At 34.3% G+C, this 26,228-nt stretch overlaps 1 protein-coding gene across 2 annotated transcripts in view; it reads right to left on the minus strand.

Moving 5' to 3' along the window:
* The window catches only part of CDH19 (cadherin 19), a 111,017-nt gene that overhangs the window by 64,981 nt on the left and 19,808 nt on the right, over nucleotides 1-26,228 (minus strand). The window contains exon 3 of one of the 2 annotated variants that reach the window (XM_086893667.1): nucleotides 7,580-7,669. The gene's annotated coding sequence lies outside the window, so the exon portion shown is untranslated. Of the gene's footprint in view, nucleotides 1-2,466; nucleotides 2,653-7,579; nucleotides 7,670-26,228 lie in introns of those variants that run through there. The other variant, XM_086893678.1, reaches the window with a different exon arrangement.

The following is a 26,228-nucleotide window of genomic DNA, read 5'->3' on the forward strand; positions in this document are numbered from 1 at the left end:
AATTAAATATCCCTTTTTCCTTAATTATGTTGTCTCAGAAGGATTTTGCTTTAACAGTTAAGCCAGTGGCCTGAGACTGATAGATTCTAATTTAATACCACCTTCCACTGGCAAGGACTTCACTATGTTTGTGTCCCTAATAGAAAGCCTGGCAGAAATGTTCTTTTGCAAATATTGTTAACAGCTACATCTTGTTAGCAGCAGCAACTGCAATTTCTTTTGTGCTCAGGGCAATGCACAAGTGAAGAAGAGACCTTGACTTGTGTATCCAAGGCAGAATTATGGCCCCTGGTCTGTCTCATGTGGTTTTGATCCACATCAACTTCCTTTGTAATGGAGCCATGCACGGTCTGCTTAACAGGGTCCTCAATAGATCCAGGAAAACCAGGATAGCCGAGATGACCGTAGACACACTCTGGCCTTTTAATTTATCCATTTTCAGAAACAAATACGTTGTTGGATAAAGAAAATTGGAAGGATAATAACAAGAAAAACATTGTGTTACACCTCACTCCCTTTAGCATCAAAGGGGTTGGAACACTGTTGAAATAGAAATAAGTTAAGGGACTGCGGTGGAACCTATCTCTAATGCCTGTGGTAGAAACCAAAACTTTGTACGACTTACAAAGTAAAAGTAAAAGTAAAATAATGTTTTTCACCTAAAAAGGATGTAATATTTTAACTCAGTATTATCTATTGTGTTTTTATATCTGTTGGCACAATTGCTGTATAAATTAAACTTATTTAAGAAATACCCAAATCTTCCTGATTAACTAAACAAGATTCCAAGTATATTTTTAGAAGACATGATGCAAAGGCTACACAATAGAAATTTCACCCAAAAGAATCATAAAGTATCAAAGCAAATAAACCAAACAGTAATGATGAAAAGCAACAAGTAGCTTAAACCACAGATATCATTAAAATATGCCTTATAACATATAACATTGTTTTCTTATTTCAATATCAAATTGTGCTGATATTGTCTGAAAATTACTTCATATCAGTAATTGTAAAACATTCTGAAGCGTGAAAGAAGTATATAGACTTCATTTTTAAGACTATACATGTTTCAGTTTTGAATGTAGTGTGCATTATAATTTCATAAATTACCTTACACTAGGTAAAAGTAGTTACATTTTACTTCTAAATATGTGTAGCTTTCCATAGTAGATTTGTGACTTTGTTCTTTAATTTGAAACTGCTTTTCTTAGAGTATTTTGTGAGCAAGGCCCTCTTTCATCCTCTCTTCATTACCTAAAAATAATTCCAAGAATAGATTTTCTCCAGCTCTTTCACTGATGCATTTTTTATTCTGTAAAAATGCAGAAAGTCTGAACTCTACTTACAGTCCTATATTCATTTTTATGTAAGTGCTTGGTTCAACACTTCCAACAGAAAAATGTTGAACATTGAAATGTATCTTTATAACTCCTAAAAATGAGTGCACGGATCAATTTTTGCACCTTAGTGCAAATTTATCCAGGTGTAAAATAAAAATAGTTTATCTGAAGTACTTTTGCAACCACGAGTGATTCTAAGTAACAGTCTATTAAAAAACAATGTTATAATCCAAAACTGTGTAATTCCCACCAGTTTCATAGCAAAACAATTTGCAGAAACGAGTGAGTTGACAGACGCTCAGTATTTTAATAACGACCAACAACTATTAAATATCTCTGGGCTACATTCTACTGGATGTTTTTTGGCTACAGTCTACTTGAAAAATCTGAGCTTCAAAAATAGATTGTATCTATACCTTCTAATAGAAGTGTTACAAAAGAAACATGTAATACAAATAATTTTTCAATGTATATAGTTCACTCTTCTTTGAAAACTCATTTATTAAGAAATTGCCATTTCACACTTGAGACCTGACAAAAATAAAGGCACACATTTTCTGTGGTCTGAAAGACTCTGCATGCAGTTACTAGTTGGGGGATTATAAAGAGAAATGGGAATAGAAATGTGAATGAAAATAAAAAAAGATATGATTTCTGTTACAGTCAAGAGTAACAAGACAGGGAGTATTTCCTACTGTTCCTTTAAAACAAGAAAATTTTCACTTTTGATGTCACCCTCAAGAATTGTAAGGACATATTCATGATAATCACTTGCACAAGTGAAGCTGAAGCAATCACAAGTATTGTGACAGAGCTGAGGGTCTTGCAAAAATGGATTTAAAGTCAGCATGAAGATTTTAAAGTTTAAGTTGAACACAAAACAAGCATAGTGAGTATTCCCTCTGGTAAATACAATTTAGAAATTTGAAATTTCACAGATAAAGAAGTTAGACAGTTGACTGACTAAACAACAAAGCAGATTCTCTTTTTAAATGTTTTAACTGACTTCGGGGTTTGTCACTGCCTTTTGTGGCTTTTGCACTGGATGCACTCGGATAAATGTTTTAAGTTTGATTTTAGAATATAAAAAATAATAAAAATGAAAAAACCAGAGATCTCTTACCTGTGGTGACTTATGGGCCTTCTAGGCATAAAGGAATGGATATTGCAAAAGTTGCATGAAACATGGGATGCAGAGAAGTAAGCAGTTCTGTTTTACTCCACAGATCCTCAGAAAGCTCTAGGACTTACAGCTTCCTGCCAGTATAAGTCAGTTCTGCTTTTTACTTTTGGAAACTCACAGTATGACACTGCTTACTGCATGCTATTTTGGGTGCCTTGAGTAAAACTATGAACACAGGCACTTTTGTGCGAAACATCATAAAGCCTCTCTGATGTTCATTCAGAGTCCAGAATTAAAATGCAGAAGGCTCTAGCAAGAAAAATACAAGCTGATTTTCTTCTTCCTAGTGGAAAAATAAAGTACTCCTTGGCAAGTAACCAGGGTGGTGGGAAGGTAATTCATTTTGTGTGAGAGCATTTTGCAAGTGAAAGGGATATGCCCTCTGTTTAGAGATTAGTCAGGGAAAAAAGTGGTCAATTTAGAGCACTCTCAAAAGTTAGTCAAAGAAAAGAGTTTTTATAGTCTGGGGTTTGCCCTCTGGACATTTTTTTTTCCACCAAATAATTTAGTTTCAGGAATCATAAAATCTTCACGTGAAAAACAAAAACACATGCTCAAGATACCGGTTTATCTCCTTACCTACTTTTAGAGATATTAAATAAATGTATTTTCTTTTCTTATAATTCCCTGTGAAAATTGAATTTTATTTGCTAGTTAGTGTCGGGGTTCTATATTCAAATGAAAAATATAATGAAAATAATATCATTTAAAAAAAACCCCTAAAACCCATAAACAAACCAAAAAAATTCCCACAAAACTCCCCTAAAAATATTGTATAATAATTATACAACAGGTTATAATTTTTTATAGACATCAACTTTTATCTTAAGTCAATTTAGGAAATTTTGAGCAATAATTCAAATATTTATTGTGCCATTAAAAAAAAATAAAAGAGGATATTTGATGAAAAAACAAGAACTGTGTGTTCCAGTAACACTTCAGTAATTATTATGGAAGACATGTTTATGGTGGGATAATTTAGAGTCTAGTGCTACATCAGTTATAGCTCCTGGCCAAGAAGATTTCTGAGAAGTCCTAAATGTAAAAAAAAAATAATGATATTTTTTCAGACATAATGTGTCCTGTTAATGATAAAACTAAAAATGCTCCAAGCCACCCATGCTGAGAAAAGATCTCTTTCCCTTTATCTTCTTCATCATACAGTCTCAGAAAATTTAACAACTGCTTCTTTGTGGAAATGGAAAACTACTTGAATGTACTTCCATAACATATATTGTACCTTTTTTATAATAAATGACAGCCAGTTATGAAGATCTTAGTCAGATATTCAGGAATTTCCTGGGCAGAACATGAGAGATTGCAAATGAGGAAATGTGACTCTTTACATGGATAATGCTGTAAAACAACATGATGAAACCATGGTCTGCAGAGGGAAAAATTCTGATGGATGCAGATGTGGAGTCTGGTGCCTTGGCTAACACCGAATCCCTGTTTACTACATTTACATCTAGATGTCAAGGTCAAATTGACTTCTACTGTATAAACACAACCCCCCTCAATATCACAGGCTTTAAAACTTGGATTGGATGGGGTTCAAGGTACACAGATTACACAAGTTACACAGAAAAACCGTCCACCCATCATGTTCATCCTGACAGAGTCAGAAAGACTTGTTCTCTATAGGAAAGTACGATGTAAATTATCTGAGCAGATGGATTTTTTTTGTAAGATTATTCAGAATCACTTGTGAGTCTTTTGAGGATGATTTCCTGACAACTTCAGGATTGTCTCATCCTAACAACTTTAGTAGAAGTAACACAATTTCTGTATCAGGCTGGAAATGAACACAGTTCATCAACTTATATACAGTTTTAGCTTTAAGAAGTGGAGAGTTCAGCTAATGTTTTCTTCTCAAATAAAGCAAACATCATTATGCTATGCAGTTTAAGGTTCTTTGACAATACTGTGTTCTTAGTACACATAATTTAATTATTTATGAAATTATATACCAAAAACAAGCTGACAGATATTTATTTCTGCTACTCTTACCTCAAGCATGTTTTGCTAGCCAAAGCTTGATTTGTCTAAATCTTGACGTTAAGTTTGAGTAAGGGAATTAAAATTAACTAAGATCAAATTTTCATATCTTCTACATATTTTATCATGCTTCGTGTTCTGCTTGCTTTTTTGTTTGCTTGTTTTAAGAAACAGGAATATTTAGTGAGAGCTGATATTTAGTGAGAATGGTTACTTCTTATTGTTTATTCATGATCTGACATCAGCTCTGTACAGATTGAGGTAGAGCAAACCAGCAAAAGTGAAGAGGAGACAGACACTCTCTTAAGCTCTGTGGAAACTGAAGAAGTGTAATTGGAATTCAGAGATACGTTACCACTTATCACCTGGAAATAAACAGCTATTTTATGAACTATGCTTCTCACTGACTTTCTACTAACAAAGAAGAGGTGACATTTCATTCACCAAGGCAGAATTAACTGGACAGAGATGTAAGAAAGAGGCAAACCTGTTGCTGGCAATTGATAAACAAGATATTCTTATTTACTTGAGATTTATTTTTTTTTTTTTACTTATTTACATGAGAATGCTGGATCTCATCATAGGATGCAATGTAAGCAAGATGTGCCATACTAAACAAACATAAATGGACACATAAGGTGAAGTTTCTTGGAAATGCTTGTTGAAAAACTGATGAAGGGAACTGGCCAGAACAATGGCCAAGTTTTTGATAAGGTGAAGATAATATGCAGCTATAAGGAAAAAATTAAAACTAGTCATAAAGACTGCACCTTAAAAATAAAGAAGCCGAATGAAGGATAATTCACACAATTATAAGAAAATATTTCTCAGAAAAAAACAGATGCTTATTCCCAGTACAGCATTCTCATATGATAAACCATCTCTGTTTCTCTTTGTGTAGGCACTTGCTAATGATCAGCACATTTTTGATTTTAACATAGAGAGGAAATAATTTGGACTGCCATCTGTGAAAGAAAACTTTTACTCTGTTAGTTCTTTCCTGATCTCACAAACCATGATATTTCTGGCAGAGAGGGTCCTCAGCAATATGGGAAAGTTCAGTAAGATAACTTTACCCATCAACTGAGCAAAACCTTTCAGGAGGTTTGGAGGAGTTGAATGAACTTTTTATTACCTAAATAAACAAATTAGTTGTTATAGAGACAATGTGGACTAAAAAGTCCAATTAAACTGTTGGAAGTATATTCTTTTACTGTCTTTACTGCAATTTAAAATAGGAATTTTATCTATCCAAAACCTAGAGCTTAAATTAAGGTTTGCTTAGATGTAAGAGCATAATAAATTTGGAATTTAAAAGTCTATATAATTTAAAACGTGGTTACTGATCAGCCAAGTATAACATTATATTTATTAACTTCTTTTAAATATAAACCTAAAGTATAATGATCAATCATATTTTATAGATATATCTCTACATGCTAAAATTACTTGAAGAGATAGTCTTAACAATCCAATAGAGTTAATTCCCTTTATTTTCTTTTATTTTTTTTAAAGAAAATATACTCAATTTTCCAGAAATTAAACAAAAAATAAAGATGGAAATGCAAGAGAACTGTTTGTTTTTTTAAAAAAAACAAAGAACACAGTAAATAATTTTTAAAAGGGTCATTTTTCATTCAAGGAGATACACTCTTTGACATTTACTTCATTGGACCAATCTCATAAGATTTCATTTTCTTGTGTTCACTCCGCATCTTAATATCAGAGTAATTTGAGTTTATTCAGTGAAGAAAAGGAAGCGTGGAAGGGAGAGGGATAGAATCCATGATTTCAAGAGGGATGATTCTCCCATATTACCTCTGTGCAAATCATGGCTTTTGTGTTTGGCATTTGCATTTAGAGTTTTCATCAGGCTAAGGAGAATTACTCCAGGATAAGTATATAGCCAGCACAGCACTTCTGGAAAGTGGAAGTGCTGTGAAAATAGCAGGAGTTTTATTACTCACAATAGCAGTGAAACCATTCATAATATCTGTATCTCTGGAGACTCAACACTGAATTTGTGGGATTTGTGCAGTTTGTTTTCTTTTGTTTTGGTATTGTTGGCATCTTTGCCATTTCTAGATGGATTTTCTAATGGGGATTCTGATATGCAGCTTTTCCTAAAGCTGGTCTTACTTATAACCGCTTAAGGGAGGTATAGCTTCAAGAAGAGCCAAGTGGAGCCAAGTGGAGCCAAGAGAGAACAGAGAAGTGAGGCCTGGAGGGCTTCACAGGCTGAAATGCACAGGCTGAAATGCAATAACATTTCCTTTGACTTCTGAGCAGTCTCTTGTCACTATACAAAATAAATATACAATGCTGAATTAAAGAATTTTTTTTAATGTATCTTTTTTTCCCCTTTCTTTTATCTATAATAATTTTGCAACTAGAATTCCATTCCCACTAAAACATCTTACAAGTCACAGCTTCTGGAAGAGAAGAGAGACATTACACATGAGTCACTGTAAATACAAAAATGCATGGATTAATCTACAATACTAATAATAGCCTTTTTCATTGAATTATCTGTAATCTGTTTAAAAATCATTTTGTGTCATTTTTAATATTATTTAATGATAATCTTGTGCATTTTTTTGCTTTCTGTGTAATGACTTTTTTTTCCAGAGGGAAAAAAGTTTAATGAATTGCAACAAAATATAATTACTTATGTGTGTACTTAGTGGCTTGTGTGAAAAGTCTGAGGAAATGATGCATAACCATTCATTAGGAGAATCTGAATATCTCACAATAATCAGACCTTTTCAAACATGTTTCCTTTCTCTTTTACTTTCCTTAACCTTTCCTTTTCTTTTCTCAGTAAATACTGTTATGATCAAATACACTGTGTTTGGATAATAATATGCAGACACCTGATTGTCTTTTTCCCCTCTATTCCTACTCCCAGCACAAGATAGAACCAAATAAAAATGAATTCAGAGCAGGTAAATCTTCAAGATGATCCCCTGAAGGAATGGAGTTTTCTTATTGTTGTACTATTAAACAGTGTTTAGATATAAATGGAATGAAAGAGGGGATGTCATCTCATCTCTACCTTTATCTGAGGTCTCATGCTGATGATCAGATCCTAAGAGCCTGAATTGGGCTGGTATCTCTAAGTATCTCATTCATATTCTCCCATCTCCTGCAGAGAAGACAGTGCTTGTCATGAGATACAGAGCATATGTAGTGCAAGTCAGAATTCAGCTGTGAATAACAAAATATGTTGAAGAATAACAAGACAAGTATTTTTCCATTTATTTACATAACCCTCATACACTTTTTCACATACATGATCAGTCACCTACAAATGTTAGAGCTTTTCTACTTCTATGTAAGTAGCAATATAGGTCTTAGCACACCCATTTACATGTAGAGAAAAATTAAGTATGAAAAAAGAAATATTAGAAATATCAAATACATGTTTATAAAAAAAAAATAACTGTGTCTGATTAGCCCAGTATTCCGCTGCATTATAATGTCTGAATTTGAAAATAAATGTAGAAATTAGTAGAAGAACTGGAATAGGGACTACAAGGCTGAGACATTTATAGAACAGATATTTATGCACAAATTTCAGTGGCAGAAAAATAACCATGTTTGATTAGTTCAGAAAATTAAATAAAATATTCCAATTTCAGAAATGTCAATGTGTTTAAGTTTGTTTGTTTTGTTTTGTTTTAATTAATCTTCATGACATTTCAATTCCAAAAAATGAAAAAAAAATCAAATAGAACAAAATGAAATCAATGTTTCTTATCTGAAGAATTCCATAATGTCAACACTTCATCCCATGTCCCACCACCAAGCTTAAATGATATCTTGGAAGACAACTGTAGAAAGTTAGAATCCTTTCAGAGGAGCTGCTGGGTAAGGATCCAACTCTCATCACTTTTGCCATGAGGAAGAGGAAAACAGAATGCCAAATATTATTTTATTTTTGTTAAGAGGTGCTTAAAAAATTACATAGCACAAGGTACCCTCAACCTATGCTCAATGTACCACCCTAAATCTCTGCCATGTTTGATTTTCAGGGAATAGAGGAAAGGAGTAAAGAATTTTTTTTGAGTTCTCTGATTTCTTAGAATGAAAAAACTCAGCTTTTGTATTACACCCTGAGAAAAAGCTTTTCAGCCAGCAAAACTGAAAGAAGAACCTTGCTTTGTTCAACAACAACACCATCTCCCACTTTTGTTGGTTTTGTGTTTTGTGGGTTTTTTTTTTCTTTTCCTGAGAATTACCCTCCTTTTATCCGTTTTTCTAATTCAGAGAGAAAAATGTTATGTTTCTTTTTATGTTGAGGTTCAGAGGTAAATGTTTAACAGAAGAGAATCTCATGCAGTTAACAGTTGCATTCTGGATACAACAATTTAACCTAAACTGTGATTATAATGACAATTACACTAACTTGTTTTCATTCATTTTTAATTAGAGAAACCTGTGACTGGATCTGCAACATCTGCCTGTGTGGTGGGTGTGTTCTCCACCCAAACTGAGCTGTCAAAGGGGCAGTGTCCACTGAAAACCTCAGACTGTAGCAAATCCCATGATGTTTCTCTTGGGGTAACAATGGGCAGCAAGGAGATTCAAGGAGGTGTAAACTTTAAAGTGAAAGAGGGTGTATTTAAATGAAATATCAGGATGAAATTCTTTACTGTGAAGGTGTTGAGACCTCGGAACAGGTTGCCCAGAGAAGCTGTGTATGCCCCATCCCTGAAAATATTTAAGACCATATTGGATGGGGTCTGGTTTAGTGGAAGGTGTCTGCCCATGTCAGGGAGTCAGAACTGGATGACCTTAAAGGTCCCTTCCAACTCAAATCATTCTTTTCTATGATTCTATGATCTTTAAATATCAAAGACCTGAAAGATAGCACTGAGTAACTGCTGTTTGAAAACTACTCCTATTTGATCTATGAGCATGACAGGCAAATGCAAATCTACCTCACTTCATTGGCCACTGTGTACAGTCTGCCAATTAGACCAGCTGATCCCCTGACGTGAATTCTACATGAGTAACAGCATGGAAATGCATTGACCTCGAAGAGTCAGAGTCAAGCAACAAACAAGACCTTGTGTGACAAAATCTGAGGAGAAAAATCAGCCAGTTTAATAAGAAATTTCATGGTAAACTGAAAATGTTCACAAAGCCTCTTCCTTTTAAAAGCTTTAATTCTTCATGTGATTTACTCTTTGGTACCAAAGATATAAATATGGATATATATGTAGTTTATAGTGACATATCAAAAGGAAAATTAAAATACGGTACAAATACAGAGATTTTAAGCTGTTATATTTTTTGGAAGGGGGATTTTTTTTCACAAAACAGCAGAGAATAAGCAGGAAAGCTGTGTAAAGATGCTGAAGTGATCTTGTGAGAGACAGGATTTTAGGATTTCACAGAATTTAGGAAACTTTCTGCTACTGAAGAACACAAAAGAATCACAGGAAAAATATTTGGGGTAGGAGGTGCAGAAGGGCAGCCACATCTCTCCACAGTTATGCAGAAGTCTGGCCAAAATTAAATGTGTGTAGATGAAGTAAGTAGGCTGTGGAAAGAGGGTAGGAAGAGATTGACTATTCTAAATTAAAAGATCCCGTTCATCTTTCCAAGAATAAACCAGATGGAGAAACTGTGACTGGATTGGTTTGGACGCTAGCCAGATAGAGGACCAGTTATTCTGGCAGCCAAGAGAAAGGGGAGAGCAACCTATGAGAAGCACAGCAAGGTCCCAGACAGATGAAGATGTGAGTAGCCCAGGAGCAAGGTCAGCCCTGCCTTGGGTGCTGGCCAGCTCAGCCGCAGCATGATGGAGAACAGCTTGTGCAGCGGTCAGGTTGCTGCCTCCAGGAGCCAACCTACCTCCCGTGTCAATGGCAAGGCTGTGGGGTTTCACACAGGGAAGGACATTGATAGGAGAAGCAATTGTTGTTGTCACTGGATGACTGCTCTTTAGGGAAGGTTTAGAGAATCAGGAAGCTAAATCTAGCAGGGACGAAACAGGGAGCTTAGATTCTGTTGTTTCATGCAAAACAGTTAAGATCTACTTTTTATTTTTCACCTTGGCCAGTGATAATAAGCATGATAACATGCTTCCTGAAGTGGAAATTCAAATTTCCCAGTGTTTTCAAAATCAGCAGTAACGTATTTCACATCCAGTCTCTAATTCAACCATTTTGAAAAAAGTTTTCTCTTATCGTGTTTTTGGTATGTGAATATTTTATAATTGTAAAGGTGAAATCTTCCCTTCTCCTTAACAAAATTCCATGCCTGTGTGCAAATTCAGATTTGAAATCTGTAATTTTGCACCATAAAACTCTGAAAAAATGCATGTCACAGAGGAAAACTGAGCTAGTAATCTAGAAACTAAGATACAGGTATAGCATATATATGTAGCTTCTTTCACAGGTGCCAATATACTAAAGGTACCCAAAAGCAGGGTTATCTGCTTGGTTGCACTTCTGATCTTCTGTGATTGTATGTAACCTCAAAAAGTTTATCTGATTTTTTAATAAAATGACACTCACTGGATTAGTGATGAGTATAGCTCTTTATTTTATCTCTCATCTTAATTTCAGTGATTAGTGTTGTATGTGCTAGAAAGCTAAATGTGTATGCAGTATGCAGGGCCAATACATGCTTGGAGGATTCTCTAGTCATGGCAGCTAACTTGTCAGAGTATTACCATTCAGTACCACTGAAACTGGGACGAAAAGGAATATCAGAGCTAAATTTAATAAAGAGTGTAGACATAACTATTTAGTTCTGAACTACATTATATGGATTTCACAATTTTTCCTTCAGTCATTGGTATCTCCATTTTACTACCTCTATAGAATTGTAGTTTCCCAATGAAGTAAAGTCTTAAATCCAAACAGTGTTTCAGGTCTTTTTCACCATCAGTAGGGACTGTATGAAGAAAGCTGCAATTTCAAGATTTACAGCTTGTTAGATTAAATTATGTGACAGAAAACAAAATCAAATGGCATGTGTCATTGCAAATTCTGTATTAGAAGTATGCTTCAGGCCTGACCTGCAGAGAATAATTTCTGCATAATCTCTCACATGGCTCTATAATAACTGAAAAAAAAAAAAATCTACTATGCCTATGTCTAATAGGAAAATCAGTTTATTAGATTTATCAGATTTCCATTACCAATGACTTAGTGCCTGACTTCAGAATGCTCAGTCAGTCAGAGATTTTATAAATGTCTAATAAATGGACTACATCCTGGGACCACCTTTTTCAAGAAAACAAGCTCAACCTTCAAGCTCTGCAGAATAAGGTCATTGCTAGTTATGAACTACAGGTTTTGTGTTGAGGAAACATTGCATGCTCTATGATTTACCACGCTTTGCCTGGATTCATGTCTGAAAATCTTTTTTTTAGCTTGTTGAACAATAAAAGAGGTTATCTAATGATCAGTTTCATAATTATCTGATTTTGTTTTCTCTGGTTTTGTAAAAACAGTTTATAAACATACATTTTCATGAATAGTTACACACTTTAGTAGCTGCTTGGTATTGATATTCAGCAGCTGTGTTTGGTGCAGAATGAACTCTCTATGACCCTGGACTGAAAGGCTGCATGGAGGAGGGGAGGCCTTAAAATTAGGGTCATGGGATGGTACCAGAGATGGCATGCCAATGTTCATGAGAAGAATGTAACCTGGTAACCTGGGTAAACAAGTAAAACATACATATATAGTGCATTTAATCTGACAAGGTCCTGCCGAGCAATGAAGGAAGATCAAGGTACTACAAAAGGCAAAAAAGGGCCTCAAGCCATGAGGGAGAAGATGTTACCCATGTCAAGAGGTAGCTGCTTCCTGTGAAGGGCTACAGATGCTAGTGCTTCAATGGGAAATTTCCTTCAACCCTCACTGAAGCTACTGGCCTCAGCACACAGCAGGGCACTAGAAAGGATGAACACTTCACCAGAAAAATAAAGTGAGCATACTGGGAAATTCGAGCATAGTTATTTTAACAGTCCATATATTGAACTCCAACTTATTAATTTGGTAATTATGATAATATTAGATAATATTTTATTTGTATCTTAAGACTTCATAATTTGAGTAAAATGTTCATGATTTTGAAGACAATGTGTTTGTTGCCCCTTGTTTATAGCATGATTTGAGACCAATTAATTCCAAAGGAATTTAAGGAACCCATTCTACAAATCAGATTCACCAAACTGGTAGCACAAGTACACATTTAGCAGAGTGTTTTGGATTTTGAGACGCTTTGTTCATCAGACAAGGTAATATTTGCCTTATAGCACAAAGATTTCTGGGGTATTCAAGAAGAAAAGGTCAATGCTTATAAGTAGCTATATGTATGTCTTTTTTCGGAGTTCTGAACATAGTAAAAACTATTTAGTTTACACACACAAAAACACAACACAGATAATAAATGAAAAAGACAGTGTTGCCTTCTCATTTCAGCAAAGAGATTGAAGAGAAAGATTTAAGAGGATGTTTATAACTTTAGTTTTGCAATCTCTCCCTAGGTCAAAACATATATTCTGCATGTTCCATTATTGGTATGAAGAAATTAATTTTAATTAATTTAGTAACTTCAATTTTATTATTATAAGCAATAAACTAAGTACTCAAAAAAAAGTGGTATGCAAAAAAAGCTATCACATCAATCAGCTGATGTGTAAATTGATAGTTTCTCCTGGATCATAAAACTTTCTACATTTGGAACCTACATTTCTAGGAATATGAACGTTCAAATGTTTCTTCTTCAACATAAAAAATAAATTTAGTTTTTAGTCTTGTAATGATATTTCCAGAGGAAGTTAGTTGATCACACCCCACAGATTAATTTTTCTCAACTAATTTATCTGACAAACCAGTTACAATGGTTTTACAAAGCATTATATACTATTAGGATTTTTTCCGAAAGATCATCTTCAGCAAAAGTAGAAACAAAGTATACAGAATAATACCCTAAGATTCATCAAACAAGGTAATAACTCTTTCTTATCTTCCTTTTTTAATTTAACATAATATAGTATTTACAAATTATAGCTTAGTACTTTTTATACATAAACTTTTACAATCATTCTTAAAATAAGAAATATAGAAAGGGAATGTAGAGCTGTTCAAAATGTGATTTGTAGCTAATAAAATTAACACCGGAATATTACAAGGGATAATATTCATTCTCTAGAGGTCAATGATAAGACATTTCATTTTTAGTTGTATTTGACTTTCTGCCCTTTTTGCTTCAAATGCAAATACGTTGTCACAAACTAATTCACTCTTTCATATTACATCTTTACCATTTGATTTTATTTCATAAAACCTTCAAACTACTAGAAATTTAATTCCATAAGAAAACAAGGGCACTGCTCAAGAAATAAATTTATTCTGCAGTGTTACCCCAGGAGGTTAATACTATTACTAGTTTTTCATGCTGTGAACATTAATGTCCAGGAGACTCTAAAAAACAGTATTTTCATTGTGTTAGGTAGTGTACATAAAGAGAATAAAGTTTCTTCATTCAAAAATATATATATATGCCTTAAGTATTTTAATTAAAATCAGAGGTTTTGATGCTCTTTTAAAGTTTAAGTCTGATATTAATAAATTTAAAAAAAACAATTTATCATCTGTATTTGGTCTGTTTGTTTCAAGCATAATCAGGAAAATATCAGAAAATGGATTTTTCTTTCAACAAAAAAAAAATTGGAAAAATTTATATGCTCATACAAAGTGCTCATACAGCATTCCAGTACAAAAAAATTATCATCTTTGAATTTACCAGTGTCTGTGAGTCTGAAAAGCTGAAGATTTTCTGAGACTTTATGGTTGCATAAGAATTTGAATATTCTCTTCAGTGACTCTATCAGATCAGGAAGAGGTAGAAAATGTTCTGAGACCTCAGCTTCTGTGTATTGCCATTCAGGAAGCATAGCTACAAGCACAAATAACTCTATATATTCACAGACATTTTTAAAAATAAAAATTCGCTGAGTTCTTGATTAATTCAAATAACTTACTCGTCATAAAGGGAAAAAAAGTATTCCCAGTGTTTTGTACACATAAGATGAATCTTGGCCATGTTTAACTATACTGGTCACTTAAACCAATTTTGTACCAGAATTTTGCACCTATTGCATCAATATTTACAAGATACGTTCCTCATATTCACTTAATGCAATATCCATCCTTCTTTACCTATATTAGAATAAATGTAACAGGGATAACTACTTACAACAATCTTTAAAAATATTTTTGCAGACCATACATTCTTCTGAGAATATTTATGACCATGAATTTCAAGGGTACTTAAAATATGTTTGGCAGAAAGTTGGAATAGATGCGGTACCAGGACAGAAGCAATTGCAGGAACATTGGAGTAACCACATTGGGTAAGACAGGTCAAGCTAGATTAGGAGCCAGTTTTCAACATCTTGTAATGTTAACCAACCCAGAAAGTTATCAAAATGAAGGTCAAGGCATTATGGGGTACCATGACACTCTCTTCTTTTTCTGAACTACTCTTATCAATAGCCTGATCAAATCCTTAAGCAGTTTCAGGTTTCTCCTGCAAGAGCTAATGGAGAGGTGGGGACTTCACATGGGTATTCTTTATAATACTGGTTATTCCACAGACTAAGTTACAGCAGGGGGTCGTGAATAAGCCTATAGCTGCTGGCTATAGGCAAGCCATGTGTCCTGAAGCCCCTTTGGTTCTGGTTACAATGCATTATATCTCTCTCTTACATAACAACCAATCAGCATCATACACAATACCTTTACATTTACATATATCCTATCCAATCTGCTAAAATTCTGTGTTAGTGACTAACTAATCATCTGAGTTCGTAATTACATGTTAAACTTTGAAACTTGTTTTGCAGTGGAAAATTCTTTTTCCTTTGGTAAAAAAACATCTTTCTGTCTGCCTATGCCTTTTTACTTGATAGCAAACATGCTTTGTTTGAAGACCACTTAACCTGTTAGACTTTAGCCATAAAACCTCCTCCTAACTGACTAAACCTTTGTTCTAAACCTTCCAACTTGACTAATCCTTTGTTCTCTCAGCTGTTTCAGCAACAACTGGCCCTAAAAAACATCTTTTTATATATATCAAAGCTTTCTTTCATTTCTAGTGAATCTTCTGCTAAGCATTCATATCTGTAAAACTTTTCTGTTAAATTTTCATCCTTCCCAACATTCTCCAATATTTTCTTGAAGACAAAAAAGGTAAAAAGCTTTTCCAACAGAGCAGAACAGATCTGGAAGAGAGAACAGGTTTCAGAATGGCCAAAATAACCGCAGCCTTTACACAGAGAAAATTGAAAATATGTGTCATAATTCCCTCCACAATGCTGGGGAAAAGACTCTGCTTAAGGCACAAGGGCTGGTTAGGGTGCATTTCTTGTAAAAATAAACAGCAAGCTAGGATCTGAGCAAATAACCCCAATAAAGTTCTGATATGTAAACACTGATAATTAAAATTTACTATCTCACGCAGAACATTGACAATTTGGGTTCAGAATTGATCTATTTCTTTTTTTTTGAGAAGGTGTATTAGCAATCCAGGGGCTGGAGTTGTTTCCCATATAAGTATCATAAAGGTGTTTGGCCCCAAACACAAAGTCTTCCAAAGTATGGTATAAATAGATAAATAAATAAATAGATAAATAAATAAATACTCAGATCCATGTGAGAGGTAGTTACTAGAAAGAAACAACACTTGTATACGTATCAATAGAGATATCTCCAGATTTTAGTTCATTCAAATTCTTGAATAAAATTGTTGTGATCATTTCTGGTTTTTGTTTGTTTTTGGTTTTTTTTTAACCAGACTTGAAAGAATGCAGCCAATGGAACAAGAAAACTAGTGCTATTCATATCATCAAATATATCCAAAGTGAGAGAAATATCAATCTGTTATAAGCTAAAACTCACCTATTTAACAAAGGAAACAAAATCAGCTATGTAACGAAATACTTTGAAATGAAATATGACTTGATATTAAACTGAAAGGCTAAAAGCTGAAAATTATTTTTAAATATGGCACCAAATTAAGAAACAGTTGGTATTTGCAAAGAACAGATGTTAAATATCATTATTATAATCACTGGCAATATTGTATCTTATAAAATGCAATATACTAGCACAAAGTACCATATAAGAAAAGTAAACCTCTGTTGAAAATACAGTTTATAGGCAAAAAACTGTCTTGGTTAGTATTAATTGAGATCCATAAAACATGCCTAAAGTAATCCAAAAGAGTCATATTTTGCATATGAAAAGAAAAAGTAGAAAAAATGTCCACCAAACCTTCTGAATAAATAAAGAAGCATAAAGGACAGTCAGAGTGACACCTCATGTAGTGATAAGTAGAGATTCTCACATCTGCAATGGAGCAGATGACAAACATCATTACTGTGAACATCCATATCAACATCTAAGTTACACACACATATGAACAGTGCAAATGTACTACTCCCAGTGGGAGATATCTCTGCCTGCTTCCAACCATGGAAAAGAATGATGTTTCTTGTACCCTGTTGTAAATATACTGTTTAGGAGTCTGTGGGACATTCAATGGAGACCTTAAAGGAAAAATATAAAAAATTTAAACCAGTGAAGTATCTAGCCCACAGACTGGACAGCTAATATATGGAGAAGGACGAAATTACTTGACAGAAATCAAATATACATACAAAACCTCCAGAAGAAGCGTTTCTAGAAAAAAAATAAAAGCCTTTTTAAACACAGAATGTGTCCTAGCCTCAGTAATACCATGGTAGATCATAGGGTAGAGAAGGCTGTTTTGTTTTGGTCTTTTTTTCCTGCCAAAAGATGAAAGACTAGATGAGCTTTGAAAAGCATTGTGGTAATGGTCCACCTTGATACTTCCTTCTTTTCTTTGCTGCTTTGTCTCCCTAAAATGGGTTTACAAAGAAGAGATTTTCTCAAGAAAGTATACACCCTCTTTTTGTTAGGGATGGCAGCAATAGCTTCAGTACACAAATTAGGAAAACAGATAAATGAAAAGCCAGAGATTTTCAGGCACTAAAAATATCTTCTAAAGCCTTCAACTTGACTTGGTAGTCCCAAGTTGTGTTTTAATGTTGTTGCTTATTATATTTTATTTGCTCCTTTCCTATCATCTAATAAGGAAACTGAAACTGCAAGGATAAAAAAGACAGAGAGGGAAAGACATACATAATGTAATTCATACAAAAGTGCTCTAAGTGGCTCATTTAGATATAGTTTTGACATATGGGCTAAATTAAGACTTTAAATAGTGCAATACATCTTTTAATGCAAAAGAAATAGTATAAATGGGACTCAATTAACGAGCGGAAAATGTAAAAGACATTCTGGAAAAGCTATAAATTGCTTACTAAAATAAACCAGCAAAATTAATAGATAATGACTCTTGCAGCTCACTGTCATGTCCTCTTAACCACAACATCCATCAGGAAAAAAAAAAAAAAAACATGCTTAGACCCAGTTATTTTAGTTATTGAAGCTGCATGAGTGAACACTCTGATGAGAATAATTGAAAGTCTCTTAAACTGCCAAAACAGAGGTAAAGCAGGACTGCAGATACAAAAAAAAAATAATAAAATGAATGCTTCCAAGCCCCTTGTGTTCACACCTGGCTCCCTGCTTCTGAAGTAAAAAAAAAAGGCCTCTATCAGCAAGCCATGGATCCCCAGGGTGAGGGGACGGCTCCTGGTCTCTCCAAGCAGGGCCTGTCTGCCTCCCAGGCTGCTGCTCCTGCAGGAGGAGCTGGCCTGCAGAGGGATGGCAGGGCAATGGCACAGAGGGAAAGGGAAAAGGAGGAGAGGCGGGCAAGGAACACGTCCCTGCCTCATTCACTGGCACTGCTGCATCAGTTTTCCTTCCAGGGAGGAGGGGAACAAGGCAGCAGGGCGCAGTGATGTGTGTTTCGCCACAAAATGATTAAGACAACAGAAGTTTTTATTTCCTTTCCTGTAACTGTTGATGTTACCACTATTGCCATCTTCTGAGATAAATTATTCATTTCAGGCTTCAGCAGTTTTATTTCATGCTCACAGAGGAAAAACTGATGAGGTGTTGTGATTATTTATATTACTGCTGGGGATGGTGACTTTAACTCTGACATTCAAAATTGATGTATAGTTCTGCTTTACAAAAGGTACATGTGAGAGTTACCATGTCATCTTTGATTAGAGAGCTACCATTTAGCTCCTCAAAGAACAGCAATTATTTACTTTTTAATTTTATTAGACAAATATGAATAATGCAAAATATTAGGATGATTTCAGTTCTTTGGTGTACTTGTATGAAGACTTTTTCTTGCTGCAGTATTTTTAATGACTTTTAAGACAACCTAGCCAAGCATGTTCTACTACTCTTAGCAGTGCTCTGGACTCCAATACGGTTTTGTGTAATTTTGCTTAATTTATCTGGTGTCTCCCATAACTACAATTTGGGGAGGGGGGTCCCCTTTTCATTCTTCTTTTCTTTTCTTTTCTTTTCTTTTCTTTTCTTTTCTTTTCTTTTCTTTTCTTTTCTTTTCTTTTCTTTTCTTTCCTTTCCTTTCCTTTCCTTTCCTTTCCTTTCCTTTCCTTTCCTTTCCTTTCCTTTCCTTTCCTTTCCTTTCCTTTCCTTTCCTTTCCTTTCCTTTCCTTTCCTTTCCTTTCCTTTCCTTTCCTTTCCTTTCCTTTCCTTTCCTTTCCTTTCCTTTCCTTTCCTTTCCTTTCCTTTCCTTTCCTTTCCTTTCCTTTCCTTTCCTTTCCTTTCCTTTCCTTTCCTTTCCTTTCCTTTCCTTTCCTTTCCTTTCCTTTCCTTTCCTTTCCTTTCCTTTCCTTTCCTTTCCTTTCCTTTCCTTTCCTTTCCTTTCCTTTCCTTTCCTTTCCTTTCCTTTCTTTCTTTTCTTTTCTTTTCTTTTCTTTTCTTTTCTTTTCTTTTCTTTTCTTTTCTTTTCTTTTCTTTTCTTTTCTTTTCTTTTCTTTTCTTTTCTTTTCTTTTCTTTTCTTTTCTTTTCTTTTCTTTTCTTTTCTTTTCTTTTCTTTTCTTTTCTTTTCTTTTCTTTTCTTTTCTTTTCTTTTCTTTTCTTTTCTTTTCTTTTCTTTTCTTTTCTTTTCTTTTCTTTTCTCTTTTCTTTTCTTTTCTTTTCTTTTCTTTTCTTTTCTTTTCTTTTCTTTTCTTTTCTTTTCTTTTCTTTTCTTTTCTTTTCTTTTCTTTTCTTTTCTTTTCTTTTCTTTTCTTTTCTTTTCTTTTCTTTTCTTTTCTTTTCTTTTCTTTTCTTTTCTTTTCTTTTCTTTTCTTTTCTTTTCTTTTTTTCTTTTCTTTTTTCTTTTCTTTTCTTTTTTCCTCTCCTTCTCCTTCTCCTTCTCCTTCTCCTTCTCCTTCTTCTTCTCCTTCTCCTTCTCCTTCTCCTTCTCCTTCTCCTTCTCCTTCTCCTTCTCCTTCTCCTTCTTCTTCTCCTTCTCCTTCTCCTTCTCCTTCTCCTTCTCCTTCTCCTTTTCATTTCCTCTCATTTCCTCTCATTTCCTTTCATTTCCTTTCATTTCCTTTCATTTCCTTTCCTTCTTGATACTTATTATGCACATGGCACTTTCTGATTATCAATTTATATGTCATTTACTATAAAACTCTTTCTCAGGTTGCTATAATGCTCTCACTTAATGTCTAACTTCTCTGTGTCTTCAAATATTTCTCATTTTCCCCATTATTCTTCTCCCAGTTCTCTTTTTCACACTGTTGGAATTGGTAATCATTTTGATATTTAAAAGATGGGAAGCAGAAAAGATAAATTATATCAATAGAAGTAAATCAGACACAATATACCCCACTTTTTACCTTTTGTGAATCAAAAGGTCCTTACTCTGAAACTTGACAAATGATAGAAGAAGCTGCTTTGGAGATGAAAGGTGGGGTCATGGCCTTCAGTAACTTCCAGTTACGATACACACTGAAATATGTCTTCAAAGAATTTCAGATTTGACAAACTCATCTTTCCACTAAAATTTGCCACAGCAAAATATTCACATTATTTCTAGTCAACTTGTAAGCCATTCAGCTGCAGTGGACATTGCTTGTGTTATAAAGTGATGATGTCTTGGCAGGGAACTCAAGGGATATTGGGGAGGGAGAGCCGGAGTGCAGTATTTTTGCAGTGATTCTGGAGAAAGTTTACAAATTTACAGAGACATGACAAGCATGGCAAATTATAAGTATGTGATGATATGCTTGGATATGTTATCATCTGGAGACAAAAGTGTTAAAAATTAAACACTCACGATAAGCCTATGGAAACATGGGCATATGGAGGTCTTCATATATGCATCCTGTTTCTGTGAACCACTGATAGATATCTTTCTCCAGAGAAAAGATGAGGTCTCATATATATATTTGCTTTCTTATAACTTCACACATGCATAGACCTGAACTGTTTTTTCTGTAGTTTATCATAACCAGTTTAGTTGCATTATTTTGCTTTGGTTACACTAATAATTTCACAAATAAAGCAAACATGTATTTTTCTGTTTGTTTTGGAAGCTTCATAAAACTAATAACAATATTGATTTTGGTCATTTACACAATCCCAGGGATAAAAAATGCAATTATTTAGATATAAGTTGGCAGAGTGGCACAATATGATTGAGAGCAAGTATTAGAATCAGACTCTTGAATGGAGTGAAAATGAAAGTTTTTTAAGGAAATTTAAAGATCAAAATGAAGGTAAAATTTCAAGCAAATTGACAGGGATGTATACAGATCATTACATCTGAATGCTTTTTAATCACCCAGACAATAATGTTATGGTATGAATAAGGCTATAGGTCCACAGAACTGAGGAAAATCTCACCATGCACAGTATTTTGAAGACTACACTGTTATTGTGGTGTGTAATAAAGAAGAGCCTAATCATGGAAAGGAATTATTATTAAATTAATATTAAAATATATAACTATTTTGAAATACTGAAATCTGTTAAATACATAAGAAAAAAAGGGAAGCAATATATATGAAGGAATAAAATATGCACTATGAGATCATAGTCCTATTTTGTCCTAGGCAGGACAAAATATAATGAATGTCATTCTATATGAGAGAGCATGAAGATAGATATCACAGCAATAAATCTGTCAGTGCGAATCTGTAAGTGTTATTTCTTGATTATAAACTGATAGTCATTGAGTTAGGGGTGATTTATACAGGAGTTTACAATGTGATGTAGCAAAAAACAAGTTTGAGGGTGATGGAGGTCTAGATGTAAGAGGGAAGATATGTGATAACATCTGGCTTTTAGGCCACACTCTTGAAACATTTGTCAGCAATGTTTCAAGTTCAGATGATACTGCCTTTTGATAAAGGAATGACCTAATGATGCCTTAAGGTCCATCACACTTTTATTTTCTATGATACCAGGGGCCTGGGATATAAGGTTACCTTAACATCATGTCTTTAAATGTCAAAAGGCTGCCATAAAAATTTGCTCCAAAAGTCAGTTTTCAACAATGTAATAATTGTCCTTAACCAAATTTTTTACCAATTATCCAAGAGCTAGAAATTGATTTATACTGCATGGATGAACATATTTTTTAATCTTCAGTCATTTTAAAACCCATTGAATGAAATGTGGAAGGAAGGATCTTTTCTTTCAAAATATATTTCTCTATTCTTCTCTGAAATCTTTTAAATCTTCTTATGTCATTGGCCTTAGACTGTGTATTTATTTCCCTGTTCTTGTGTCATGTAAACTCTCATCAACATCAGATAACCTGTCACCAGAACTGGTATAAGGACAGTGATTTTGATTTGCACTAGGGACTACAGCAGCTGGACCTCATATGAAACTCTGTTCCCATTCTGACTTGATTACAAAATCTGAAAAAAATCATAAAACTTTCAGTTCTTGCTAGATAATGAAGACCGTCTAGCATGGGCTAGCCTCAAGTTTTATGTTAATATGCAATCTTTGTTTCTGAAAATCAGTAAAATAGAACAATTAATAATTTTTCTTCCTCCAGAGAATTTAATTCAGTTCTGGATTAAGATTAATTTAAAAACATTCCTGAGGTTTCAGACACTGGCTATCAGATAGAAATTACAGGTTTAGGAATCTGTTAATGAAACTGTCATTTCCTCCTACACAGAATAAAATAACTATGTCAAGTCAACCAAAGGAAAGAAAAATATGGGAATTTGCTTTATATGTTTACAAAAATACATCTATTCTTGCACCACTAAATATTTGAGAGTAGAGTAGTGATGTCAGAGCACGAGACTGATTTTTAATATCAAGTAAATTTATCCATTTTAAACAAAAGACCTTGCGCTACTCCCAAAAGCTTTTTCTGCTCGAAGATAAATAACCTAATGGCACTTATGGAATATCCTAAAGTGCTTTACATCAACAAAAGTTACTATCATAGGTATTTGAGTGAATTTTTACTTCACATTGAATTATTATTTATGTCATCCCTGCAGATATATGACTCCTCTACAACATATTTTCATTAAGATTTAATAGGTTATTCCTAATGAGTTGGCTTCCTTCTTTCTTTGCAGCTTTTTCCCTGTAGTAAAACTTGTCACTAGGAAAAAACCCAGTATTTTTAAAACAGTACACATCAGCGATATGTGAAGAGTGAAGAGTGTGTTTCTGAACTGTTAGCAGAGCAAAACTTAGGCGATAATGTCTCATAAAGGTTGGAGTATTCTCTATTTTTCATGCAGTAGTATAATAAGAAACAACATGACAGGCTGGGAGGAAGAACCTTGAAGTGATAGCTACCTGAATAGAAATAAAAAATGGGGGAAAGAAGTTGAGTGACCTTGTTCTGTCATATGTGTGTCACACTCCCAGATCAATGATCAATTCTAGCAACACACAGGCACTTGCCTTAGTGACCTCAACTTGCTAGTGCTGGTGGGAGTCAGTTACTACTGAAAAGAAAGAAAAAAAATAAGAGAGATGGACTGATTATAAATAACTGAGAGCATAGGGAGAAAAAAGAAAATAGTTGGATAGAAATCTCCAGACAGCATGAATCCTTGGAGGAGGATGGTTGGCCCAGTGTCATATTTGCTGACTCTTTCTTTTCTTTCTTTCTTTCTTTCTTGCTTGCTTGCTTGCTTGCTTGCTTGTTTTCTTGCTTTCTTCCTTTCTTCCTTTCTTCCTTTCTTTCTTCCTTTCTTTCTTCCTTTCTTCCTTTCTTTCTTCCTTTCTTTCTTGCTTGCTTGCTTTCTTGCTTGCTTTCCCTCTTTCCCTCTTTCTCTCTTTCCCTTTTTCTTTCTTTCTATCTTTCTCTCTCTCTTTCTCTTTTTCTCTCTTTCTCTTTTTCCCTCTTTCTCTCTTTCTTTCTTTCTCTCTTTCTTTCTCTCTTTCTCTCTTTCTCTTTTTCTCTCTTTCTCTCTTTCTCTCTTTCTTTCTCTCTTTCTCTCTTTCTTTCTTTCTTTCTATCTTTCTCTCGCTCTTTCTCTTCATGATGCTTTGGTTTTTTTTTCTGACAACAAGAATATTTCACATTTATGTACAGCCTACTGCTTTGTGAATTGTAAAAATAAGAATTATTCTGCTGAAAGAAAAATTGAATACAACACTTACATGTCTCTAACACAAAAGTCAAACAAAAAATAGCTTAGCAATGCACCACAATACTCTGCAAAGAAAAGGAAACTTGCTTTGCAAATTGAGTAAAGATCACATCAGATACAAGATGAAATAACGAAACTCTTATTCTGGGTTTCAGTAGACTGTGAGTCTTTTTGAACTTCAGCATTGTCTGGCAGATAAGTGAATAATAAACTTGTCCCAGTTTTCTACATTGTCTTATCTGTCCATTGTACACTTGATACAAAGTAGAAACCGCATAATTAACATTCTTTTTACATTAATTCCATTTTAAAGCAAGAACAAAAACCAAGGAACAATTCAGTATTTGAATATTCAATTGTTTCTTGTCTGTAAATAGAAAGGAACCTGAAAAGTAGTGATCTAGCACAATGAAGCACACTGTGAGGATAAAATTTTTAAAAAATATTATGTATAAAGATAGTAATAAAGACATAAAGATATGAAGATAGATATAAAAATAGACACACTTCTTCTACAGAAGAGAGTTTTCTTCTCCTATATATATCCTGTGAGAAATATCATGGGGAAGATCCTTAACACTATTTTAATGTCCAATACAGGTTCTAATGTTAATATCCCAAAATCCTTTCTATTTTCAGCCTGCTTTAACATTAGTCTCTAATTCTCCCTTGCTTTCCACTCTCTTGAAAATTATGCTTAAAAAGAATATTTTATTTCAGCTTAGTTAAAGGTTTCCCACTTGAATTCTTTATAACGAACAAAATATGTATCTACATAATTCTGCTCCCTGAATATAATCATGAAGTACTGTGTGTGCTTGTACATTGTCTAATTGAGAAAATATGAATTTGCATGAACAAGGGCTACAGTTTTCTTCTAAAATGTTCTTATGAGCAATTTGCACACTATATATTTTACTGTCACTTGGTCTCGTCTTTTGTGGTTATTCCCTTTTTTTCTGCACTTATTAAATAGAGACAGCCTCATGTAGCACTGGGAGATTATGCCCTCTGCCAAGCAGCATGTCTCTGCCCTGGAGGATGCTGAATAGTACATCTGAGGCAGTTAGGAGGACAGATCAAAAATCTCTGCTCTTGTTGGGTTGCCAAGGGTACTTACACCCTCACCAGGCATAGGAGGGTTTTGAATATGTTCCCTTATTTTTCTTTTAATGACTCTTTCTCTGCCTATGAAAGCTGCAACTATATCGTGCTCTGTATGCAGTTTTGTGGCAGAGGTATGTTTAGGGTTATTTGAAAAACAGTTATGGAAGTAAAGTAAGTGACAAGACCTTGGAAAAATATATACGCACACAAATGCACATCCATGTGCATACAGATATGCACATATATTTGCATGCAAAATCAGTATTGCTAAGATTTCTTATTTTTTCCTGTATTTTCCTGTAAACAGGGAAATAGAATTTCACACATTGGGTCTTGAACATGGCGAAGATCAGATAACCAAACTTATGAATTAAAGACAAAGATGCATGAATCATGTTGCCTGCCTGTATCATGTAACTGGACTGTTATCAGTGTGAGCAGACATCTGTCTTAATTCATTTGGAATTGCTCTGATGGCATTTTTCTGCCAAGACAAATAGAACGGTAAATGCAATAAACTAAATTTTTATCTGATGAGAAGAGAAATCATATCAAGATCTTGCTGAAGAAGTAAAACCCCTGTAAGACAGAGTTTTCATCTCTCTAAAAGATGGACTCCAGAAACAGAAGGAAAAATACAAATATTTCTGAAAAAAACAGAACAAAGGTATAGGGGTGGGGGGAGAGGATCAGCCCTGCTGAGGTGAAGGTTCATTTTCCCCCAAAAAAGCAGCTTAGCAAACTGTGGCAGATGTCACCCTGACAGGGAAAGTGGCAAGCGGCCATCTCAGCTCTGCTTGTTACTTCTTTCACAAGAGTCAAGCTGGTTTTTCCACTTCATTCAGCATGTTTGTGAGTGCTGGGTTTGTTCAGAAGACAAAAAAGGGCAAGAGCTCTAGAATTCAATAGAAGGTCAGAATGGCAATCTTTTTTTGTGGGGCTGGGCTTCCTTTCATACTGTGACATCTGGAGCCATTACCAGAACAAATTAGACCAATTCAAACCACCAGCAGGAAAAAGTGG

Source organism: Cyanistes caeruleus, chromosome 1 (assembly GCF_971803275.1).
Source record: "Cyanistes caeruleus chromosome 1, bCyaCae1.hap1.1, whole genome shotgun sequence".
NCBI lineage: Eukaryota > Metazoa > Chordata > Aves > Passeriformes > Paridae > Cyanistes > Cyanistes caeruleus.